Here is an 8,280-nt window from a genome sequence, read left to right as displayed (position 1 = left end):
AAAGAAAAAGTGGGCCCAGGGGACCGGCGCTCAGCATACAGAGGACCCACGCCGCCGTCCTCTGAGTTGCCTCAGTATTTATTGATCATTGTCTTTACCATCTTAGGAAAGGGAAGTGGCAGGATAATAGGATCATCAGAGGGAGAAGGTCAGCAGTAAGACATATGAATAAAGATCTCTGTGACATAAGTTTAAGGAAAAGTGCTGTGCCTTGATATGCATATGCAAACATCTCCATAAACCTTTTCAGTGCATAAAGAGCAACATTGCTTCTAGCATGTCCCACCTTCAGCCTTAAGGCCGTTTTCTCCTTTCTCAGTAAATAGAACATACAATTGGGTTTTACACGGAGATATTCCATTGCCCAGGGACGGGCAGGAGACAGATGTTTTTCTCTATCTCAACTGCCAAGAGGCCTTCTTTCCTCTTATACCAGTTCTCCTCAGCACAGACCCTTCATGAGTGTCAGGCTGGGGGACGATCAGGTCTTTCCCTTCCCACAAGGCCATATTCAGACTATCACATGGGGAGAAACCTTGGACAATAACTGGCTTTCCCAGGCAGAGGTCCCTGCGACCTTTGGCAGTGTGCGTGTCCCTGGGTACTTGAGATTAAGAGAATGGTGATGACTTTTACCAAGCAAGCTGCCTTCAGGCACTTGTTTAACAAAGACACACCCTTCACAGCCCAAATCCATTAAACCTTGAGTCACCACAGCACGTGTCTCTTGCAAGGACAGGGTTGGGGGTAGGGTCACAGATTAACAGTATCTCAAATATAGAACAAAATGGAGTCTCTTATGTCTACTTCTTTCTATATAGACACAGTAACAGTCTGATCTCTCATTTCCCCACAATGTACAGATTAATCCTTCTTTCATGTCAGGTGAATTTTTTTGTATGATAGCTTTAAATAGCTCTCCCGTTTTACTTTGGAAATTTTCTTTCTTGGGGCACCTGTTCTCCCTGTTCGGACTTATCTTTGTGTGGATTCTGAATAATTCATTACCGTTTTTTCTGTTGCTTCACCCTATGTATTAAAAAAATTTTTGGCTGGGTGTTGTGGCTCATGCCTGTAATCCTAGCACTCTGGGAGGGTAAGGCAGGTGGAGTGGTCAAGCCTAGGAGTGTGAGACCGGCCCAGGCAACACAGTGAGACCCAATCTCTCCGAAACACATGAGCCCAGCATGGTGGCGTGCACCTGTGGTCCCAGGTACTTGGGAGGCTTAGGCGAGAGGATCACCTGAGCCCAGGAGGTCAAGAGTGCAGGGAGCTGAGAATGTGCCCTACATTCCAGCCTGGGTGACACCGCAAGACCCTGTGTCAAAAACTGAAAACCATCTCGAATCAGCGCCCCCACCACAAGCATTTTTTCTTCGTCGGCAGCTCAGTGTTCAGCTGCACTTACTCTGGTTTCTGCCCCTTTGGGTTTTCTCATTAGATTTATATTAGTGTTTTTGGAGCATTCTTTCGTTTATTGAACACTGTGATCGGTTGTTTTCATTTCATTCTGTTAAAAGTTTACCGGCTTCAATTCTTCTGAAGTGGGAGGTGCCTGCGGAAGCACTCTTCTATTCCTGGGGCTGTGTTTTCTCCCGGAATGGAAGGTCTTGTCGGCAACCTCTGCTTCCTCTCTTTTCTTTCCCTTTCTTTTCTTTCTCTCTCCCTTCCTCCCTCCCTTCTTTTCTTTTCTTTTTTTTTTTTTTGAGACGGAGTCTCGCTCTGTCACCCAGGCTGGAGTGCAGTGGCCGGATCTCAGCTCACTGCAAGCTCCGCCTCCCGGGTTCACGCCATTCTCCTGCCTCAGCCTCCCGAGTAGCTGGGACTAAAGGCGCCCGCCTCCTCGCCCGGCTAATTTTTTTTTTGTATTTTTTAGTAGAGATGGGGTTTCACCAGATTAGCCAGGATGGTCTCGATCTCCTGACCTCGTGATCCGCCCGTCTCGGCCTCCCAAAGTGCTGGGATGACAGGTTTGAGCCACTGTGCCCGGCCCTTCTTTTCTTTTTTTTCTTCTTTCCTCCCTCCCTCCCTCCTTTTCTTACACATCTGAAGAGCCGCTGTGTTATTTTGTTTCTTTTGAATATGTAGCAAGTCCCCAGTCCCCGTGTCTTCATTGGGTCAGACCGAGTCAATTATCCCCGTTCCCTTCACGGCTTCCGACCTCCCTCTGAACCACTTCGGAGTTGGCGGGAGGGAGGGAGGGCTGTGGTCAGCTGAGCCCTGGCGTCGGCTTTGCTGCTGAGAACAGGACCCCTTGCTTCCTGCAGCCCCCAAAGCCGGACAGAGAGACAGAGGTGTGAGCACTGCCCAGGAGGCCGCTTTCGTTTCTGTGGGGACATCGGGACCACTCATCAGACACCCCCAGGAAGGCCACGTTCTGAGGTTAGAAAGGGGAAAAGTCAGATCTCACTGAACTGTGCCCATGAAGGGAGAAATGATCCCAGCTTTGAAATCCATCTTCAAAGCCCTGTAAGCGTGGCCCGGTGACGATGTGCTCGGGCGGGGAGCGTGTGCAGGGCGCAGGCCGGGCAGCCACTGCTTCCCCGCCCAGGAAATACCAGCTGGTTGACTTGGGTTAGCGCAGACGAGCCATTTAACTTAATTTTAAAATGACTGTGGGGCACTGGAAAGAGCAAGAAGAAACCACAAACAAGACTCCCCGTCTTATTTGTCCCTGAGCAGTTAACTGTGTATCTTACCAAGATTGTCAGTTTAGTTAACTTTGGCCGCCAGAGGAGGCTGTTCTTACCGACACAACAAGCACCGTGGCTGTGCCAGCCTCTGAGTTCCGACTCGGGTCACGCAGGCGTGGCTTCCTGGCGCATGCAGGCTCTCTGAGCTCAGGGAGGCTGTGAGCCTGCATCCAGGACGCAGCCTTTGCCACTCTGTCTTACTCCGCCTCCATCTCAGACCCCCGGGATACCAGGCCAGGGTTGCCTCCTGCATCCGTGGAGCCCCAGTGCCTGTGAGGGTGTCCAGACCTCACTCTGTGGGGCCTGCATGAATCCAGGCATGGAGGAAGTGTAGCTGGGCTTCTCTAAGCTGAGACAAGTGAAGATGAAGAGGCCCCCACGTACTCAATTCCTATAGGTGGGAGGCCAGGGCACCAGACAAAGGCGTGAGCTGCAAGCACAGGCATCTCCTATAGAAAAAGCAGCTCACACCAGAGCCCGGGCCCCAGAGGGAGGAGCCACGTGCCCAGGAGACCACACCTCAGGGAGCAGGACCGCTGTGGCCAGGGGGCACCCCCAAGCCGGGACCTGGTCCACACAGCAGGAGAGCCTGCCGGGAGCAGGACCGCTGTGGCCAGGGGACACCCCCAAGCTGGGACCTGGTCCACACAGCAGGGGAGCCTGCCGGGAGCAGGACCGCTGTGGCCAGGGGACACCCCCAAGCCGGGACCTGGTCCACGCAGCAGGGGAGCCTGCCGGGAGCAGGACTGCTGTGGCCAGGGGACACCCCCAAGCTGGGACCTGACGACAGGCCCGGGGGGCCTCGGGATGTCAAAGTGCCTCGTGTTGCCCCCACCGTGGCCGTCCTGGCTGTCCCAGCCTATGTCGGGCTTGAGTGGGGTGGCAGGTTCCTAGATGAGGAGGAACCGCACTGAGAAGCCTCCTCTGCATCTGAACCTGCCGCCGGTCACAGAAACATGGTTGGTGGGTTTGTTTTTTTGAGCCGCCCATCATGAGCCACACTCTGCTGAGCTTTGGTCTCGACGCCTGATCAGATGGGGCTCTGGTGGTCTAGGGAGGGGAGGATGAGGTTTTATGAGAGAGGAAGGGACTCGCTGGGGCCGAGGGTGGGCTGCTGGATTCTCCGACCCCGGGCCCTGGCGATTCTCCTCTGTCCATGCATCGGTGGGACTGTGACTGGGAGGCACCTCCCCTCCCAGGATGGTCTGTGTCCCTAGGCCCTGGGTCTCGGTGGCCTTTGATTTGCTGTGGCTGGTAGAACATGGTGGAAGGGGTGTGGGGCCTTCAGACGCCTCTCCGCTGGGCCGTGGCTCTCTTGAAACAGTGCCCCGCACCTACTGCGGAAGGAACGGGCCTGACCTACAGGAAGGTGAGGGTGGCGTGTGGAATTTCTCCACAGGAGCGCTGGAACCTGAGGACGTGCCCCGTGTGGCAGTTTAACTCCAAGGTAGGGGGGTCATCGGGGTGCCTTGCCTACTCACTAGCCCTTCAGAGCTGGGAGAATTGGCCATGCTGTTTCTGGTTGGAAGACGTGAAGGGCTCTTAAGGGGAAGATGCTGGAAGCCTTCAGGAGCCGAGAGGGGACCCGGCTGACAACCCGCAAGGAGGCCGGGAGCTCAGCCCTGCCGCTGCAGGCCCCCCATGAGCGTGCAGGCGGGTTCTTCCCCAGAGCGAGCCTGCAGAGCACATCTGCCCTGCCGGCACCTGGACTCCAGCCTGTGAGCCCTGAGTGGCACATCCACCCACACCATGGCTGACTCCTGGCTATGGAAGCTGCGAGGGGATGAACTGGCCTTGCACTGAGCCGCTAGGTACGGGGCTCATCACAAACAGAAAACTAAGTCAGGAGGCCGTGCGGAGGACAGCCCGGGCCACAGCGATGGCCAGACCCACCTGCCAGCTGCAAGGAGCCGTCTGCTGCCCAGCCTGGCCAGCCCTGCTGTGATCATGGTGGTCCCATGAGCCAGCCCAGGGAGCCCCCATGGACCCAGAGAATTGTGAGGACCAGGAGCCTAGTGCTGCTTTAACCTGCTGCATTTCGGGTGGTTTATTTCATGTGTTGTGTGTGGACCCACCGTGGCCCGTGGGATTCTGCCCAGCAACTGCTCTGTGTTCTGAGACACTAAAGGCCAGTGCCATGTTAGGCTGGAGGTGGGGGGAAGGGATGGGGGAGATGAGGATGAAGGGGTGATGAGAAGTTAGGGGAGGGAGAGGAGGGAGAGAAGGAGGAGGAGGGAGGGTGGTGCTGCTCACTGGGCAGCCGGGCTCGGTGCACAGAAAGCTTCCCTCAGTCACTAAGCCGGGCCAGGAGAGGCTGCTTCCAGGGAGTGAGCCGTCTGCTCTGGCCTCTTCCCATCCCCGCTCCGTCACCTCCCCAGCTCTGTCCTGATTTCACACAAACCCATCATTCCATTTTATTCCAGAGATGAAATCAATTCTTCAGCTCACCCTGTGCCCATCCAGAGCACGGCCTGAGGGTGCGGGTGGGTCCCTCCCTGCCCGGCGTGGGGGCACCTGGACCTGTGCTTCTCTCTCGAGGCCTCCCTGCCTGGTGAGGGGCTGTGCCCCTGGGGTCTGTCTCCCGGCATTTTTCGTATTCCATGGGATTCCATCATCCTGACTGTGAAGGGCACACGGACCCGGGTCCTGGCCCATTCGACCAGCTCAGCTCACGCCTGGGCTGCCTGTTCGCCCGCGTCTGTCCGTCTGTCTGTCCGTCCATCTGTCCGTCTGCTGGCCACGACTCTTCCACCCTCGGGGACATGTTTTTCCCCCTATGCTGAGCCTGCATGAAGACGTGTGTGCTCGGGCCGACGTCTGCAGTGTAGACACAGCTCACTTGTGGTGTGTGCAGTGTGGACGCTGTTCTGTGCCTGGTGTTACGATGTGTCTGGTGTAGGTGCAGTTCTCTGGCTTGTTTGTGGTGTGTGCAGTGTAGACGCTGTCCCAGTGGGGCTCGGAGGGAACTGCCTGGCATAGTGTGAGCGGCGAGGTGTGGTGGGGGTGGGGCCATTCCTGTGGAGTCAAGCAGAGATCAGCAGTGGGGGCTGCTTCGCAGAGGGAGTCGGGGCTGGGCCTGTCCTTCCGTGGACAGAGCACTGAGGCACCGACGGCTGGAGCGATGGAGGAATCAAGGGCAGGGCCTGGAGAGGCCCTTTAGCCTTTTAAATCATTGCACGCAGGTTCCATGCGATGGGCGGCGCCGGTCTCCCCGGGGCAGTTCAGTGGGTTGTGATGATTGTTCCAGCAGCGTCTCCACCGCCCTCCGCGCAGCTCGCCCCGCCCTCCCCAGCGCCTCTCCTGGCCCCGGGCAGCCGCCTGTCTGCACAGCTCGGCGGAAGCTGGTATACACATGTAACAAACCTGCACGTTGTGCACATGTACCCTCTAACTTAAAGTATAATCAACAATGAAAAACAAAAAACCTTTTTACTTTGATGCACTTTTAGATTCCCAGGACATTGCAAAGAAAATGCAGACAGAACCTGTGCCCTCTGCTCAGTTCACACGGTCCCAGGCAGCCTCCCCTCCGACCCCGCTGGGCGTGGGGTGACCGGCTGTGCGGGTTCCGAGGGCACAGTGTGCGCTTGCCCGGGCCGGCTCCCTCCGTCCTGGTCCCTCAGGCTCTCTCCTGCCGCGCGGCCGCTCCTCTCCGCCAAGAGCTGTTTCAGGCACAGGCCCTGCAGAGGCTGCCCCTTACTCGCGGGGCATCTGGGCTGCTTGCAGCTCTGGACTGTTGTGAATAAAGCCGCTGTATTTTACTGTAAGTCTTTGGGGACGTGTCTTCATGCCCCTTGGGTGAATCCAGGTGTGGGATTGCCGGGCTGGGGAGCTCTGAGTTACCTTTCTAGAGAGGTGGTGGCCCATGGTGGCTCCAAGTGCCTGTAGCCTCTCATGCTCCCGCCAGCAGTGGGTGGGCGTTAGGGGTGCTCTGAGGCTCGCCGGTGTGCCAGTGGGTACGTTAGCCAGTCCAGCCGCCGTGGCTTTCCTCTGCAGACTGCGGTGTCTGCTGATGTTGTGCCTTTTCTGTATGCTTGTTAGCCACGCACATGTCGAGGGGCCATTCTGACGATGGACTTCGGGGCTCAGGGACACACGTGTCCAGCGGGCAGCTCAGCCTTTCTCTTTTCCCCACAGACCTCAGTACAGCTGTGCGCCTCAAAGGACTCGGGAAGTTTCTGGGCCTATTTGGGCAATAGGAGAAGGTCGTGGGCTGTCTCTCCAAAATTCGTGTCCACCCAGAACCCTTAAATGAGACATATTTAAAGAGAAGGCCTTAGCCAATGGAACATTAAGATGAGGGGCCCTGAATCCGAGGCTGGTGACCCTGCAGGGTGACGTGAGGATGCGGTGTGGAGGAGACACATAGGGGTGGGGCGGGGAACAGGCCACCGGCAGCAGAGGGGGGTCAGGCCCAGCGAGGGAGGAGGCAGGAGGAGCCCTGGAGCCCTCAGAGGGAGCCCGGCCGGTACCTGGGCCTTGGACTCTGTTCCTGGGACTGTGAGGGAATCAATCCTGCTGTCTGAAGCGGCCTGCTGTGGTCCTGTGTTACGGCAGCACTGAGCACAAAGATGGGAGCACCTTGTGACTGGGACTGGGGCAGTCACAAGCCCAGCAGGCTGGTGAGCCCGTGCCTGGCAGGTGGGGAGGACATGGTGTGAGTTGTGGCCTGCGGGCCAGCCAGTGAGCGCCAGCACGGGGACTGGTTGCCGGACAGCAGTGAACGGTGATTCCTCTAGAAGCCTCCTTGTGTCTCGGGGCGGGAGGCCGGGCACCGTGCGGGAACGGGCCACTGCTGTGAGGGAGAGCGCCATGAATGTTAATAAACAAAAGAGCCAATTATCCTTCATTACAGACAAGTTTCTTTGCAGGAAATTTAGGAAATACAAGAAGCAAATAAAAATCAAAACCACCCAAGAATGTAACGGGCATGATGTGCTTTTTTCCTAATCCTCAAAGCCAAGCTTTGCAGCCCGTATTATTTCTTCCTTGTTTGAATTAAACACAGTTCAGAAGGAGAAAGTAATTTCCCCAAAGCTGCCCAGCGAGGAGAGGGCGCTCAGGTGTGTCTGCTGCTGCCCCCTCTGCAGACCCCAGAGCTGTCCCTGCAGCCCCCTCAGAGCGGCCCCCGCCCCGGAGTCTGCCCTTCACCTTCCCCTTGCTTCGACCAGAACTAAACTTGCCTGTGATGAAGATGGGGTGCTTGGGAGACCCCCACGCTCTGTGTGGTTGGGCCCCTGGTCAACACCAGCCTGGCCTGCAGCCCTGCTGGGTCCCTTCAAGGGTGCCCCGCCCTGGGGACAGACCCCCCTGCACGCTGCTTCCTGTGGGACCCACTCTTGAAGTCGGTCTGAGCCATACATGAGACTCATCAGGCGATAGGCATTTGTATTAGAGGCAAAACTAAATTCGGAAGCCCATGATCTCTGTCAAGAGCAAAGCAAGGAGAAGAATGATGTGTTTGTTCACTGCTTCCACCAGAAGTGCCTGCTCCTGTAACGGCCGCTCCGAGCCCTGCTTGTCAGGTGCCAATGAACCGTGTCAAACAGATGACGTGGATTTTTCTGAATCTGCTGCAGAGCCAGAT

At 56.7% G+C, this 8,280-nt stretch overlaps 1 long non-coding RNA gene across 1 annotated transcript; it reads right to left on the bottom strand.

Annotated features, from left to right (window-relative positions):
- Positions 1-2,570: 2,570 nt before the first annotated feature.
- Positions 2,571-5,749, bottom strand: LOC117090935. Its single transcript, XR_004440152.1, has 3 exons — positions 5,208-5,749; positions 3,474-3,743; positions 2,571-3,260 (listed from the first exon to the last, which is right to left on the bottom strand). It is a non-coding gene; the product is annotated as an uncharacterized LOC117090935 (long non-coding RNA).
- Positions 5,750-8,280: the final 2,531 nt, after the last annotated feature.

Source organism: Trachypithecus francoisi, unplaced genomic scaffold (assembly GCF_009764315.1).
Source record: "Trachypithecus francoisi isolate TF-2019V2 unplaced genomic scaffold, Tfra_2.0 Lachesis_group11, whole genome shotgun sequence".
In the NCBI taxonomy this organism is placed as follows: domain Eukaryota; kingdom Metazoa; phylum Chordata; class Mammalia; order Primates; family Cercopithecidae; genus Trachypithecus; species Trachypithecus francoisi.
Note: the sequence above shows the minus strand (reverse complement) of the source record. Positions and strands in the feature narration are given on the sequence as shown.